This window comes from Pongo pygmaeus, chromosome 8 (assembly GCF_028885625.2).
Source record: "Pongo pygmaeus isolate AG05252 chromosome 8, NHGRI_mPonPyg2-v2.0_pri, whole genome shotgun sequence".
Taxonomy (NCBI): domain Eukaryota; kingdom Metazoa; phylum Chordata; class Mammalia; order Primates; family Hominidae; genus Pongo; species Pongo pygmaeus.
This window is the reverse complement of record NC_072381.2, coordinates 82,178,750-82,195,757: the sequence shown is the minus strand read 5'-3', so window position 1 is coordinate 82,195,757 and position 17,008 is coordinate 82,178,750. Positions and strand designations below refer to the sequence as shown.

At 36.3% G+C, this 17,008-nt stretch overlaps 1 protein-coding gene across 3 annotated transcripts in view; it reads right to left on the bottom strand.

The window, feature by feature from the left end:
- The window catches only part of ANK3 (ankyrin 3), a 699,134-nt gene that overhangs the window by 361,055 nt on the left and 321,071 nt on the right, over nucleotides 1-17,008 (bottom strand). The window lies entirely within an intron of this gene.

Sequence of the window (17,008 nt, the reverse complement as noted above, 5' to 3'; positions counted from 1 at the left end):
ACAACAATCTCACCAAGAAAATGAGCCGGAAAAAAAAAAAAGATATTCTGATGAAAATACTGTTAGCATGTGTGCTTCCAATACAAAAGTCCATAACTTTGGCGGTCGGTGCATTTTACTTTGTAGGGCTGACTGTGTAGGTGTGTAAAGGACAGAGCACCAAGTCCAATGCATCACGTGAGGATTTGGTTGGGTTCTCTGGAGCTGTTGTTTGTCTGCTTCACAAAGAGTGCCAAGCGTGAGTTCCTGCAAACAACTTTTACTCACCATACTTCTAGATTTGGGGTTCAAAGGTCTTTCCTCTTTTCCTCTTGTAGGATGCTTTATAGTCTCTGCAAAGCAGTGATAAAAATGGGAAGGGAAAGAAGCAGGGACCATGGCATCGCATTCTTACTACCAATGGACTGCGCACTTCTCTGAGGCCTCACAGTGAACCACAGGGAAACCACACTGGTCACAGAGTTACCAAGGGCCTACTATGTGCACCGATGCTCACATGCTTGACTTCCACACAAACTATCTTCATGAAGAAAGAGTTCTGGAAAGTTTCTCCACTGCCTATGAAACCATACAAAAATGGGGAAAAATGAAGGTGGGGGATTAAATGTAATTCAGATCTAAAAGCAGATGAAAGGTATTTGGGTCTTTGTAGTAAAAATGAGTGCTTTTCTACTAGGATATTTTACTGTATTAGTAACAGGTGGGGCAGAGTAAAAATTAAAACTTCGTATGCATTTTCCCAATATAAATCATCTTATACTTTTGAAAAACATTCATACAATTTCTTTTATTTTCAGCAAGTTGAAGAGAACAGCCAGCTAAAAAGCTGGCAGCTTTCCCACTGGCTCCTGGATCATCTTTTCTTTCTGTATAGACGCTAATGATACTTTAAAACATATTTAGAAGCGTGCTTGATCAAGTAACTTCTCCATCTGAGGCTGGCAAAGCACTATACTTTCTCATTGATTTCTATTGGCAAAAGTATAGTTAGAAATTAGGAAAATAAGCCGCAGGTATTTTTCAACGTAATTCTCTCTAGAATAACTCTTTGCTTCCCCCAAAATGTTCAGAAGTTGAGAATGTGTCATGGCTTTGTAGGACTCTATAATGTGACTTTTTTGTTGCCTTGGATTTTCCCTTATCTCAGTAAGTGGTTAGCCCATCAAAAATAAATCCTAAGGTATAGCTTGCTCAGATTACTTTTTTAACAGAAAATGTGATCTTTTATCTTCCATTTCTAAACTAGAACTTTGAACAGTGACTCTACTAAGAAAGGCGGCCCTGTGGGTCCTAGGTTTTGATTGTGATATTACTAAAGGCTAAATCCCTTTCTCCCTACACAGCAGACATCCTGACAAGTAACTCTCAAGCTCCCTGTGTACTTACTCTCAACACAAAGGCATTGACTCAAGATAGCCACAAATGCCAGTTTCCCCCCAAAACTGAATTGATAGTTTTATCAATAGTTCTAGAAAGCGTTTATTATAGCTGAAATGAAAACATTAAAACAACTTTTAAAAACTTTATTCCTTGACTAAAGTTTTATCAAAAATTTCCACTTAAATTTCAAGAACTTATGGTCATTTGGGAGATTAAAAACTAGTATGAATCTTTAAAGTACAACTAATTGTCCAACTGGTATAAGCTCATGTGTCTGAGAAGTGGGGCAGATCCCTGGTAGCAACAAGAATGAGATGCAAACATGGCCTTAGAGGAAACAACAGCACAAGGTCCAGTCAGGCTGATGGTCACCTCCATCTACAGCAACTTCTCCAGTCCTACTACTTGCCATTGACCATGAGAATGTGTACATAAGACTTACATAGGATGGGCGTGACCCATGCACAGAATGTCAAAGCTATTAAAAGCACAGTGGCTCATGCCTATAATCCCATCACTTTCAGAGGCTGAGGTGGGCAGATCACTCGAGGTCAGGAGTTTGAGACCAGCCTGGCCAACATGGTGAAACCCCATCTCTACTAAAAATACAAAAATTAGCTGGGCGTGTTGGTGTGCACCTGTAATCCTAGCTACACGGGAGGCTGAGGCATGAGAATCAGTTGAACCCGGGAGGCAGTGGTTGCAGTGAGCTGAGATCACACCACTGCACTCCAGTCTGGGTGACAGAGCAAGACTCTGTCCCCCTGCTCCCCCCTCCCAAAAAAAAAAAAAAAAGAAAAAAGAAAAAAAATGCTGAGGACAAAAATTCTTAAGTGACTTCCCTTTCTCAAGAAAAAAAGAAAAAATCTCTTCTTGTTTTATAAACGTTCCAGGTACAAGAATTCCTAAGCCATGCTTTCAAAATATAGTACAGAGAGATCTTTCACATTTTTATTAGCTGAAGAAATAATTCTTCGAATAAGTCCTACAGGAAAGGTACTCATAATGAACATAACAGTGGAGCTGCATGGCTGAATGGAAAAAATGGTTTCCTGGAGCCCCAGCTCTTTGGCTCTCCCAGCCCTCCTCCGGAAGGCAGCTTTGGTGAGCACAATTTGAAAGCCACCATACTACCCCAAAGAGTCTCAGTGTTTTCCCTGCTTGCAGCTTTGTTACTAGAAGTTATGTCAAAAAAGTCATTCTCCCTGCTAAAAATTGTCCGAAATAATTTTTTTTATTTATTACCAGAACTAACAAGTTTCATGTAGAGTGCTTCCTGCCTGGGCATTATTGGAGCATGAATCTTCTATAAAAATAAAAATATCTTTCCATGTTGGGCATATGGAGTAATGGGCATACTCCAGATAATATCTAATCCAGGAATCAAACAATTGTGACTAAATGTTCCACAAAAATAAAGCCAAATCAGTTCATTAGGATGCCTTACAGATTTTAGATATCACAGCCAAGTATTTCTCCCCCCTCATTTTTCACATACACCTTTCCAGGATTTCAAGACAAGCTCTAAATATTAGTTCAGCCAATTAATAACTTGACTACTCTCTTGTCATTTCATATTGTGTGTCTACCTTGTTGAACTGAGTTGACACACAAACTAATAACAATATACGTGGTTGCCACAGAGATGACACTGTCACTTGGGGATTTTGAAGTTACAAGAGCTGTGCACATTTAAAAAATATTACATTGTGCTATAAAGAAGGAGAAGATGGGGAGTATATAGAATAATGGAAGATGGAAGCAAGAAAGAAACTAAAGAGAGAAATGGCTCCAGGGCTGCCGGGGAGGGTGTGCCTCCTCAACCCTACTCCAGGTTTCTGGTAATGAGGCAAGTGTGTGTTTTGATGGAATGAGAATCACTTCATGCTGCACCCACTTCAGTTTTCTCAGAAGCAGAGCAGCCTCGCCATAAGAGATAGTCAAAATATTTCTTCTTCACAAAGAAATCTGGATCCACGATCATTTCATTAATTTTTGGCATCCTAGATAATATCAACAGACCTAGAGCAGGTTTGGAACAAGGTGAAGGAACAGGAAAGAAACCAAGCACTAAACTTGTCAATGGTTATAAATGACAAAATAAAAAACACACACCTGGAAAATTTTTAATTCACAGTCTCATATTATTTTTCACTTTTAGATGAGACATATGAAGTTCTTAAAACAAAAAACTGTGACTGCATAGCATTGAGGGACTGGTAGCCATTCATACACCCCTTGTAGGGGGTGGCACCTCTGGATAACAAGCACTGGCCTTGGTGCCAACTGTCTTAGCACTTAGTCTGCCCTCTTTCCCCGTCATCTGACTATCCAGCTTGACCTCAGTGCTGGAGAGAGAGCCAGCTGGTCCCAAGCATGCCAGCTGCCTCTGTGACCTCACATGGGCAGACAGGGGCAGGCACATGAGGAGGCTTCCCCAAGGTCTCTCCATCACACCCACACTGGCCTGCAGAGAGGAGGAGATCCTCCATTGCACACAGAAGGCCCCCACAGCCATATCTGTGGTGTCTGTTCAACCTGAAGGAGTAGACTGGTAGTGCCTGGCAGAGTTCTGAGTGCAAAGCAGGCACCAAGAGAGGAGTGCAAGGAAGATGAATCACATGCCACTTCCTCTCTGTGCTCTGGCTCTTGTAAAAGGAGGCAGCTGGACCAGATTACTTCGATGACAGTCCTCACTCTTCTAGAATGCTGTGATTTGATGTGATAGGAGGGTTTGGGTGTTTGCAAATTTAAAAAAATATACAAGAAAGGTTTATTCAAGCAGAGTTTATATATAATCTGCACTAGCAAATACAGTAGCCACTAGCCATATGTGGCTACTGGCAGGGAAATGTGAGTAGTGTAACTGGAGAACTAAATATTTAGTTTTATTTAAAATTTCAAATTAAAATTGATATTCAATTCAGATATTAGAACACATGCAAGTGTGTTTGGAACAATTTGGATAAGCGAATCTACTTTTCTAACTTTAAATTTTATGATATACAGATCAAATATTTCCGACAAAAATTTTGCATCCAAATTGAGACGTAAAATACATAACAGGTTTCAAGATTTAGTACCAAAAAATGCAAAGCAGCTCAATGATTTTATATATTGATTCATGTTGAAATAATATTTGGGATATGTTCGGTTAAATAAAAGATATTATTAAATTAATTTCACTTTCTTAAAGCTTTTTAAATGTGGTTATTTGAAATGTGAAATTAGATGCATGACTTACACTCCATTCCTACTTGACAGCACTGGTCTACATAAAGAACTTACACAGTACTAACAAAAAGAGAGCCCGATCTGTCAGAAATTGTCTTCCTGAAGGCAGGTGTTTCATCAAACAAGCAGAGAACACTTAGCAGTCAACTACTATGCCTTTTTCTTTCTTTCCTTCTTTCTTTTTGTAGAGGTGATGCATAAAGATATAGTATGTTCTCAGGCACTTGTGCTGAAAGAAGCATTCGTGTGCTCATGGACGTGTTCCCTCACCCTGCTGGTCACTGTGTTCAGCACCAGGGACATATAGAGGAATGAGACTTGGTCCTTGCCCTCAAGTTTCAATGGGCGAGAAAGACAAGGACACCAATAATTAGAACACACAGACAGGTGCTACAGAAGCAGGGATGGGGTAATGTAAAACAGAATGAAGAGGTCAGCACTCAGCACAATGCTTTCTAGGTCAGATCTCTTTTCCCTACCCATGAAACTTACAATTTCACAAGTGACCCCTTGACATTCTAGTCAACATGCCTAACTGCTCATAACCTGAACAGAGAATACAAAACTCCCTTTACACCCTGGCTACTGCTGTTAGTGCTGGTGATACAATGGGGAATGAGGCCAATAAGATCCCCTTTTCAGAAGCTTCAATTCTTGAATATTGAGCCAGGGAGCAAACAAATAAAAAACTGAACAAGATAATTTTAGATAGTAACAAGTGCTATGAAGAAAATAAAGTAGTACGAGTGAATTGAAGTGACCAGATGGGGAACAATTGTTTTTGAACTGTCTGCTTCCTTCCATGTTTAGATTCCCCAGGAAAAATAAATCAAGACAGTGAGGAGCCAGCTGAATCAGGTATTTCACTCTATTAGGGTAGTAATTCTCCAAAAATTGCCCTCTAAACCAAGAAATTCATTTAATAGTGAAGAGTGAATGGTTTCTCAAGTAATGTGTTCAATTCAAATATACTTATTACTGAAGATAATAGATATGCTTTGGTAACACTTATCTCTTAAACTATTTGTATAATTATAGTTTCCATCACCTTTATTAACTTACAGCTTAATAACAATTCAAAAAGACTGATAAAGTATAACCACTGAGTAATGAAATAAATTTTCCTGCATACCTTGTGGAAATAAGTCTTGTTGTTTCATAGTCAAATATAATATTCTATGAAATGATTTCTTCTGATAATTCAATAAACTCTTGTAATTTAATGTCTATATAATAATTATATTTAAGTTGGCTGAAAGGAAATATAACGAAAGTAACTAAGTAAGGCAAAATAGCTCTTAACCCAACTTTGTCGCTAAGTAGCTATGAGACCTTACAGAGACCTTATCCTACCTAGTTTCTGTTTCTGTATCTGTAACATGAAAGGAATTCTAAACTCTCCCAACATACATGCTCTGTGATGCTGAAATACAATTACAGTAAGAATGAAGTGATTGCTTTTTGCAACCTTTTATGTTGGTGAGTTCTGATCAAGATATAAGGAAAGTAAATTCACTTTCAAAACATTTCTTTCAAGAAGCAACTTAAAGGCAAAAGTACAAAGGAGATTGTATTTGAAGATTCAGGAAACTGTTGGCCCAGGAATCATTTGCTGACCCTGTGTAGGAGGAATGGAGCAGCACATATAAGAAAGCAAAGGATCTTATCTCTAGAGAATGAAGCATTTCATTCGTTGATTTAGGAGGTCATACTTATAGTAGGATTAAAAAAAAAACTAAACTAAACACTACGCCAGATGCTATAATGAAAATCAGTCAAATTTCAGACTAAAAGTCAGATAATAATTCTTTAGCATATTGTGGAACACATCCACCATGCAGAAATTTAAGTCTAACAAAAAGACATCTTATTTTCTTGGATTTAGCAATGAGCTGACTTCCTGCCATGGAAAGGGCTACATGTAGAGTTTATAGCCTCATCCTTCTGTAGAGTGGAAATAACACCTGCTTCTTCCCTATCTTACCAGTGTGTTTCAATAACCAATGTCTATGAAGCAACACGGACATCACAGAGAACAAAAACATTAACACGCAAACACAGGACATCATCTTGTAGGGGAGACGGTAACACAGATTGGCACTCAGGGTTCCTGAGTAGATTTGGGATTCACCCTCTTCCTACTTGTCCTTGAACTTGGCAAGTGTTAGCAGGTTTTCTCTTTCATGTTGTTTTGGAAGGCAAATTGGAATCAGACTAATTGAGCTTCATGTTATATGTTCCACAACTTTGCAACTTTTTCCTTGCCCTTCCATTAGATCATGCCAATATAATCATAAGAATGATTAAAGTCTGAATATTCAAAACAGTCTGTTTGGAATATAAGGTCCTATGTTTTGGAGATAAAGGTGATGAGGTCCTTTCAAAAAATACAACTCGAGAACAATTTTTTCATTCTTTCCCAATATCTTTTAAAAAGGGGCTGAGAGTGAACAGCATTGTTTGTAATACTGTGAGGTATTCGTTGATTCAGGCAGATTTCATCCTACTTATCTTTTGTATCTTCTAAGGCATGAGTCAGCAAACATTTTTGTAAAGGGCCAGAGAATAAATATTTCAGGCTCCAAAGGCCAGGTGGTCTCTGTTGCACCTAATGGACTCTGTGAAAAAGCAACCAGAGACAATATGTAAGGGTATCAAAGTGTCTCTCTAATCCAATAAAACTTTATTTATGGACATTGAAATGTGAGTTTCATATAACTTTCAGGTGTTACCAAATATACTCCTTGTTAATTTCTTTCTAACCACTTAAAATGTAAATAACATTCTTAGCTTACAGGCTATACCAAAATAAGGCTGGATGTGGCCTGCAGGCCTGTTTGCTGACTGCTCTTCTAAGGTAGCACATTGTTAATAACATATCATTCTGAGGGTCTTTGGGAAAGGGTGAATGGACAGCATGGTCAAAACCTGATGCTTGGAATATTTATGTGTACATACATGTATATGTGCATACCTGTATGCATATACACACAGGTATATGAGCATACATGTATGTACACACACAGGTATATGTGCATACATGTATGTACACATGTGTGGATGTGTGTATTCACATAATACCCATGAAAATTTGTCCTCTGGATTTGAACATGATCACCGACATTTCAGTGATGGAAAAACATATGTTGCTATGTACATTTTCTATACCATGTCTACACAGATAACATTTCTTTAATTCACTTATTTAACAAATATTTATTGGGTACCTTCTTTAATGAAGCAGCATAATCCAAACATTATTTAAGACACCCAAATTCAACAAATGCTCAGCGAGCCTAAGTAAGAAAACAATTTTAAGTAGTACAGGTGATTGCATATGGCATTCACTCAATGGTCATCTTCCCTGGAGTGAACTTCTAACAGTATCATAAACACGATGCCCTGTATGCAATACATAGGATATCTGGTTCACTATGTCCGGTTCCTCCCCTAGGGTGGGGAGAGGGCATAGGAAGTTCTGATGCTTTATATTTTATTTGTAATTTCCTATGATATACAACACATATCTTACTTCAATTACTTTGTAGAGCACATAAATTACTTCAATTACTTTTAGGGCAACACATAGGAATACACAAATATTTATGGGGTATCTCCTATGTATGTAATACTGTACTAAACCCAGTGGAAAATTAAAGAGAAAATGCATAATCTTTTTAAAAATCAGAATCATGATTACAGACTTACAGGCTTCTTTTTGGCATTATTTCATTAAAAAAACTAAACTTGGAGGTTTGTCAACAGTTAATGAGTGGTGCAAATTTTAAACAATTATCTGGCCATTAAAGATGTGGAAGCTATGGAAAGATCGAGCTCAGGTCTGTGACCTAAAAGAAACTCTATCTACTCTGAAAGTGAATACATTGTCCTTTAAGAAATGTAAGATGCTTGTTCCCCTTCTCTCACCCCATCCTCCTCCCTCCCACCACGCATGCACAAAATTGTTATTCAGAGAAAGGGAAGGGCCAGATGGTTTTGGGGATTAGCAATGAGGAAAGGCCCAAGTTTCACCTCAAGGTTGTTATTAAATTCTAGCGCAGATTGGCAGGGATACAAAACCAGGGCCATCGGAGAGCTCTCTGGGAGTCTTGGTCCAGTTCCTAATGAGCAGGTGTTGACATGGAACAAGCTGCCTGAACAACGGAGCTGCAGGCAAGGAGCCGCTACAGTTACCCAGGTGGACTGAATCTGCCCCAGTGCTTCCGCCGGCACAAGAAAGCTTGCGCTAAACTCCGTACACTTAGTCATCAGTAATCAGTATCTAGGTTTTGCTCCTTCCCGCAACAAACCAAATAATTTAATGAAAAAATTTAAATTGTGGTCTTTTCTGCAGAGGTGGTGATATTGCAACACTTTGCTCCACTCTAAAAATTCTTTCCAGCATACATCTAATTTAAATCAAATTTAATTTGGGTTACAGAAAATTTCAATATCCCGGGCATTACCGAGTGTCCAGTACATTAACCCTTTTCTAGATGAAAATTAGCTTGAAAAATCTATTCAATGAAAACAAAATATAAATCAAAACCTCAAATACAGTGTGTGTGTGTGTGTGTGTGTGTGTGTGTGTGTGTGTGTGTGTAGCCATGGCACTAAAATCTAGTAAGATTTGGCTAAAGTCTGTACTACACCAGTGATAACAGTGGGATTTGCTAAATAGAAATACCATTTTACTACAGATGTGTAATGGATATTACTTTGTCAGTGAGCTCTTCAGTCAGACTGGTGAGACAAGCACAGGATAACAACCAGTGGTTTAACACAGATGCGATATTTGTGTCTATTTTTAACAATAATTTTCTAGCCAATTTGAGTTTTTAAAAAGATTTCAGATCCTATGAATAGGAGTTATGGGAAAGGAATAAGAATGCTGATTCGGCTTCCAACCAAAACCTTTTACAAGTCTTTCTCACAATAATGTCAAATAAAAAAGAAATCATGCTTATTTAAAAAGAATTGCCCCACTTTATGAGTACTTCTGAGTATTAACAGCAGAAACAACAATCCTAAGGTAACTACTGCATTTCATGATAGCATATTCTATCAAAGTGGCAATAAAACCAGTCTTGGGGATAAGCAGATCATTCCAAGGGTTTTTTTTTTTCTTACATTACAATAAAAACTTTATTTATAAAAGCAGGTCCAGTCTGCAGGTGCAGTTTGCATTTAGATTCTAAAGAAACAAGTCTTGCTTCAGCTTAGGGGAATTCCCTATCATATCTTGAATTATATTTTATTTATTTTTTAATTTTTAAGTTATGGGGTGCATGTGCAGGATGTGTAGGTTTGTTACACAGGTAAACGTGTGCCATGGTGGTTTGCCGCACCTATCAACCCATCACCTAGGTGTTAATCCCAGCATGCATTAACTATTTTTCTCAATGCTCTCCCTCTCCCCACCCCACTTCCTAACAGGCCCCAGCATGTGAAGTGACTCTGCAGGCTTTCTAAAGCTCAAGAGCTCTTCCTGTATTGAGGGTGGCAACAAAAAAATAAAACTAATTTTGAAAACTGTGGCTGTGTGGAGCTTTTCTGTAAAAGTCATTTTTATTCATTTTTCCTGTCTTCTACATTCGTTTTAAAAATTTCAAATCATGGATTTAAAAATCAGAAAAACAAAAAATATACATTATGCTAAGTGAAATAAGTCGGTCACAGAAAGACAAATACTGCATGATTCCACTATATGAGATATCTAAAACAGTCAACTTCATAGAATCAGAGTGGAATGGCGGTTCTCACGGGCTGCGGAGAGTGGGAAATGGAGGTTACTAATCAATGGGCATAAAATTTTGGTCAAGCAACATGAATAAGCACTAGAGACTTGCTGTACATCTTTGCACTGATAGGCAATGATACTATACTGTACTGTACACTTAAAAATTTTGTTAAGAGTGTAAAGATCATGTTAAGTGTTCTTACCACAGTAAAATAAAATTTTAAAACTGCCACTCAAAAAGCACAGGATAAATAAAAGGAAAATATCAGCTAGGAAGAATTTTTTAAAAATTGTATTGCCACTACTCAGAAATGAGTACCATTAGTATTTTTTTGTATATTATTCCAAGCATCTCTATGTTTATATGTATTTAAATGTAACTATTTTACCAAGAATATAATCATTCAAGTAGTTTTACAATCTACTTTAAAATGTATTATGTGTTAATATATATAATGAATATCCATGCAAATCACTAAGTCCTCTTCTATAATTTTTAAAAGATTGCATAATATTCCATGTGATGTACATGTCATTTTTTAAACCAGTCCCCTTCTATTATGCATTTAGATTGCCTCCAATATTTTTTTACGAGAGAAACAATGCTGTAAATGACCACTTATCACCAGATGAGTTCACATACCCATTAAGCAACTTAGGATAAATTTCTGGAGGTAGATTTCAGGAAATGTGAAATCAACCTGACTTAACGGCTAGGCTAAAATATATACTTAAGAGACTGGTGGAATTAAACTGTATTTCTATCATCCCATTCCCAACTCTACTTATATATTCTCTGTCCAAGAATTTTCTGTGACAGTTGGCAGACAGAACAGGGATCTAGAGAAATATTTTATCTATGCTATGTTTCATTTTACTTACAACTTATTAACAGCTGTAAATTATTTAAAACCCAAGCTGTTTTTTACACCCAAAGTCAAAATATTCATGATAATATTTACCAGTGCCACATTTTGAATTATTCACGTATTATGGATCATAGAGCAGTAATATTGATGAAAAAAGAGCTTAGAACTATACTGGTTTGGGGTTGTGTGGATAACCAAAATAAATGATTTATAAAACTAAGAATATAAATAAAAAAATGCATAAGTATTAATGGGGGAAATGGTTTTGATGAGACACCAAATAATTTACTGCTCAGTAAGGCCTGGGAGGATGCCTGAGGACTACTGTATCATAACATTGATGGTAACATTAGACTACTTACATGAACTGTTAAATTCATAACAAATGGTGTATACATTTGTAATATGCCTTAACATGCAGGAGATTGAAATAAATGATCCTATATGCACACCCACTTGGAATTGTTGGTGAACTATATTTTTCCTCCCTATAAGTCTGAGTTGTTTATGTGACTGGCTTTAGGCAATATAATGTATAAAAAAGAACAAAAGCAATTTTGCACTAGTCCAAGCCTAGGCCTCAAGAGAATTTGCACACTTCCATTCTGTTTAGGAACATGGCCAAGCTACTATGTGAAAAAGCCTAGGTTAGCCTGGTAGATAATCAGAGACATGTGGCCCATCACCCCCTACCCCAGACAATAGCCAGCCAAGCCCCAGCAGCAGTATCACCTAGCAGACTGGCAGGTAACCAAAGACCCTGTTTATGGGAACCTGCCTGAACCATAAGAACTGCCTGGCTGATTTCAGCGCAGTGGCCAGCCTACAGTTATGTAAGTGGTTATAATTTTAAACCACTAAGTTTGGGCTGGTTTGTTATGCAGTGCAAGTAACTGATACCGAAAAAGGCTGAGAATATGAATCACAAATACTAGGCATAAAAGAGGGACTATCACTACAAAGCGTAAAGATATTAAAAAGGAAAGTAAATATTATGAACAACTTTATGCTAATAAATTGAAAATTTAGATAAAATGAATATATTTCTCTAAAAATACAACTTATCAAAACTGACACAAGATGAAAAGGAAAATCTAAGGAGCCTATGTAGAAATTGAAATTACTACAGAAACAATCATTACAAAAACAATTACACAAAGAAAATTCCACACCTATATGGTTTTGCTGGTGGTTTCTATTGAACATTTTGGGGGAAAAAATCAATTATCACACCAACTGTTTCAGAAAACAAAGCAAATGAGGACACTTCAATTTGTTTTATGAGGCCAGCATAACCTTTGCACCAAACCTAGTAAACAAATTACAAATATGCACACATACACACCCCAGATTGATCTCTCTCATCAAGAGAAATGTAAAAATGCTTTACAAAATATTAGCAAAATCAAATTTAATAAAGTGAGGCTTATTCCAGAATACAAGCTTCGTTTACACATAATGGTGAAATATTGAATGCTTTTCCTCTAAGACTGACAAAAGTATTGGCCCTTTTTTACTTTTATTTATTTATTTATTTAATATTGAGATGGAGTCTCGCTCTGTTGCCCAGGCTGGAGTGCAGTGGCATGATCTCGGCTCATTGCAAACTCCACCTCCTGAGTTGACACCATTATCCTGAGTATTGGCACTCTTACTATTTCTATTCAACATTATACAGGAGACCTTAGCCAGTATAATAAGGCAAAGAAAAGAGAGCCACAAGATTGGAGAGGAAGAGTAAAACTGGCTCTTTTTACAAATGACATGATGGTTAACATAGAAAATCCTAAAGAATTTATGAAACAATTCCTAGAACTAAAAAGTGTATTTTGCTTGGTTTCAGGATACAAGATCAACATACAGAAATCAGCTGTATTTTGTATGATGGCTGCAAATGATTGGAAAATCAAATTTAAAAAAAGAACAATTCTACTTTTGAAAGTACCAAAAACCATAAAGTACTTTGGATAAATTTAATGAAAGACATGTGTAAATCCTCCACATTGTGAACTATAATCATTGCTGAGAGAAATTAAAGATCTACATTAAGGTAAAAATCTACTACACTCAAGGATTGAAAGACCCAATATTACTAAAATGAAAATTCTTCTCAGAACTGTAGATTCAATATGATCCAATCATAACACCACAAGTTTTTTTTAAAAAAATAGGCAAACTTATTATAAAATTTGTATATGAATATAAAGAACTTTGAATATCCAAAACAATCTTAAAAAGTAATAACAAAATTGAAAGAGTGACACTACCTGAATTTAAAATTTATTATTACAGAAAGACACAATAATCAAGACAGTATGGTACTGGCATTAAGATAGACACAAAGATCAATGCAAGGGAAATAGACTTATGCTTATATCATTGATTTACTTTCAACAAAGGCACCAAAGCAATTCAATAAGGAAAATCATTTGAACAAACCATGTAACACAACAGAATACCCATATGAATAAATATAAACCTCAACTCCTACTTTACACACTACAAGTAATCCAAGAAAAATCATACATCTAGACATAAAAACTAAACTCTAAAGCATTTAGAAGAAAACATAGGAAAATATCTTCACAACATGGGGGTAGGCAAACATTTCTTAATACAGTATACAGAATATAGTAGTTACAAAATTAAAAAAATAAGTTAGACTTCATTAAAATTTAAAGCTTCTGCACTTCAAAGGCCACTGTTAAGAAAATGAATAGGCCACAAGTGGAAGAAAATATTCTCAAGAATATATCCAACCAAGGATCAGTGTCCAGAAAATATAAGTGACTCCAACAAATCAAAACAAAAAGATAAATAACCCAGTTAAAAATGAACATAGGACTTTAACAGACACTTACAAATTGGTCAATACTTAAAAAGTTTAGGACTAATGCAAATGAAATCTGACATGAGATACTACTATCATCTACCAGAAAGGCTAAAATTAAAGACTGACAACACCAAATGTTGGCAAGGATGTAAAACAACCAGAACTCTAATACATTGTGAGTGGAGGGTGTGAAATTGCACAACCACTTGGAAAAAACATTTGGCGGTTCCTTATAAAATAATACAAACACCTACCCTATAACCTAGCAATTCCACATCTAGATGTTTCCACAAGAGATAGAAAACATATCCCCAAAACCACTTCTATAAGAATGTTTATGGAAGCTTTATTTGGAACAAAAAATTAAAAGCCCAGATGTTAATTAACAAGTGAATGGATAAACAAACTGTGGTGTATTCATACAATTAATCTTAAAGAAGGAAAAAACCCCTACTGTTACTGAGCATATTATGCTGAGTAAAAGAAGCCTTTCTCAAATGAGTATATACTGTATGTTTCATTTACATGAAGTTCTAACACAGGCAAAACTAATCTATAGTGAAAAAAATCAAAACAGAGGTTGCTTCTGGGAGTGAAGTGAGATGGGAATTGACTGGGAAGGGAGAAAATTTTCTGGGGTGATAGTAATGTTTTGTGTCTCAAAAAGGTCTGCGTTACCAAGTATATGCTTTTGCCAACATTCATCAAATGGTACATTTAAGTTTTGTGCATTCCATTGTATGTAAATTTTACCTAAGAAAAAAGTAAATAAATACCTCCAATTAATGACAACATACAAGCTAATGTGTTTAGGGTGAATTTTACTGACATCTATGTATTGAAATACATAAAAAGAAAGATAAATTTATGAATGTATAGAGAGATTGACAGAATGTATATAGGTAATAAACAAATACAGCAAAATGTTAATTGTAGAATCTAAGGGCAGGTATGTGGGCATTCATTGTATATTCTTCCACTTTTTTTGTTTTACATTTGAAAATTCTCCTAACAGCATGTTGGGAGAAAAAGCAACCAATACTACATGGTAGACTGTTTTTCAGTTTACATATAATTTTCATATACAACAGGTTACATTTTTGTAACACTGTACATTAGACAAGGCCAGCAACATTATCTCTGTTTTCTTGTGGAAGAAATTCTCAAAAAGGACCTTGCTCAAAGTGTCAGGGCAATAAAAGGGGTCAAACTTTTTCTGTCATCAAACTTTCTGTAAAGGGCTATATAGTAGCTATTTTAGGCTTTCCAGACCATACATAATATCACAACAATTGAACTCTGCTTTTGTAGCATGAAAGCAGCCATAGATGATACGTAAATGGACACGGCTGCATTCCAATAAAACTTTATTTACAAAAACAGGCAGGCACTAGATTTGGGTCATGGGTTGTAGTTTGCTGACCCCTAGATCAGCAGTCCCCAGCCTTTTTGGCACAAGGGACTGGTTTCATAAATGACAATTTTCCCATGGATGGGGAAGTGGGTGGTTAGGAGATGGTTTCAGGATGAAACTGTTTCACCTCAGATCATCAGGCATTAGTTAGATTCTCATAACGGGCAAGCGATCTACATCCCTCACATGTGCACTTCACAATAGGGTTTGTGCTCCTCTGAGATTCTAATGCCACTGCTGATCTGACAGGAGGTGAAGCATAGGCAGTAATGCTGGCTCACCTCCTGCTGTGTGGCCCAGTTCCTAACAGGCCTACAGACTGGTACCAGTCCACAGCCCGGGGGCTGAGGGCTCCTGCCCTAGATAAGTTAGGTTTTCTCATTAAAGATTATCAATAAAACGATTGACTTAGAGTCAAATTAATCTGGTTTTTGCCTATCACTTGGGGTTATTACGACAAATAAATTAGATAACTCTCATAAAGTAACTAGCACAATGCCTGTTTTATAGCAGATATTTGGTAAATTTTAGTTGTTTTTGTCTTTTTTCATTACCTTGCTTTTTCCTCATTCACCATTTTTGCCACCAAATCTTTCACCCGGGCAAATTATAACAGGAAAGCAAGCCGTTTAATGTCATTTGACCAAACTAATTAGCCATAATAGATCTTTTATTCAGTAAATCTATAATAGTTGCACTATAAATGGAAATATATCATTTTCCCTGCATTTTCTAGGCAAACTTTCACATAGAAATCCATTGAGAACCCTGCAGATTTTCTACTCTGTTGTATCACATGAAAGTCCCAGTTACTCTTTCTCACTCTAAACCAGAGCAAACAAATTGGTTAAACCCTGCTTTTGAGTTTCTCTAAGGTCACTTCCATAATTCACATTATTTCATTTATTTCTTGGTGCCAACCTGTGTATTCAAAATCCCACTGAAAATTGATCTTTTCTTGAAGTATGTGGCACCTCTAAACTCTTATTTCTGGCCTCTGTCCAAATACCTTGAAGGAAATGGAGACAGGAAAATGTTAGCGATAATTATAATTTATTCTCCTCTACAGAATTGTGAGAATGCAAATTATCCAACCATTTCTCACTTAATTAATATATCAATGGACAAAGTTGCGAGGGTATATGTGAGTGTTATGTTACAAGGGAAGAGATAGCTTCCACCTTCTTTAATGGCTTACAAAAATAATACCATCATAGCAATAATAGATCCATTTAATGAGTATTATGTGCCAAGCACTGTGCTAAGTAATTCATTCATTTATTCATTTATACATTCATCAATATGTACGGAAAAACTGCTACATGCCAGGATTTATATAAACCATCTTATGACTTTATAATTCCTGTTTTATAAATTGTATAAACTGAGGCTCAAGAGTGATTAAATGACTTTCACATAGGGCTCAGAAATGGCACAGATCAGATATAGCAAATTATCTGAAGACTGTCAATAAATATTATGACTGGATATTTTATGTCACACATTTAATGAATTTCTGCCCCTTTGAAGCAATGCAA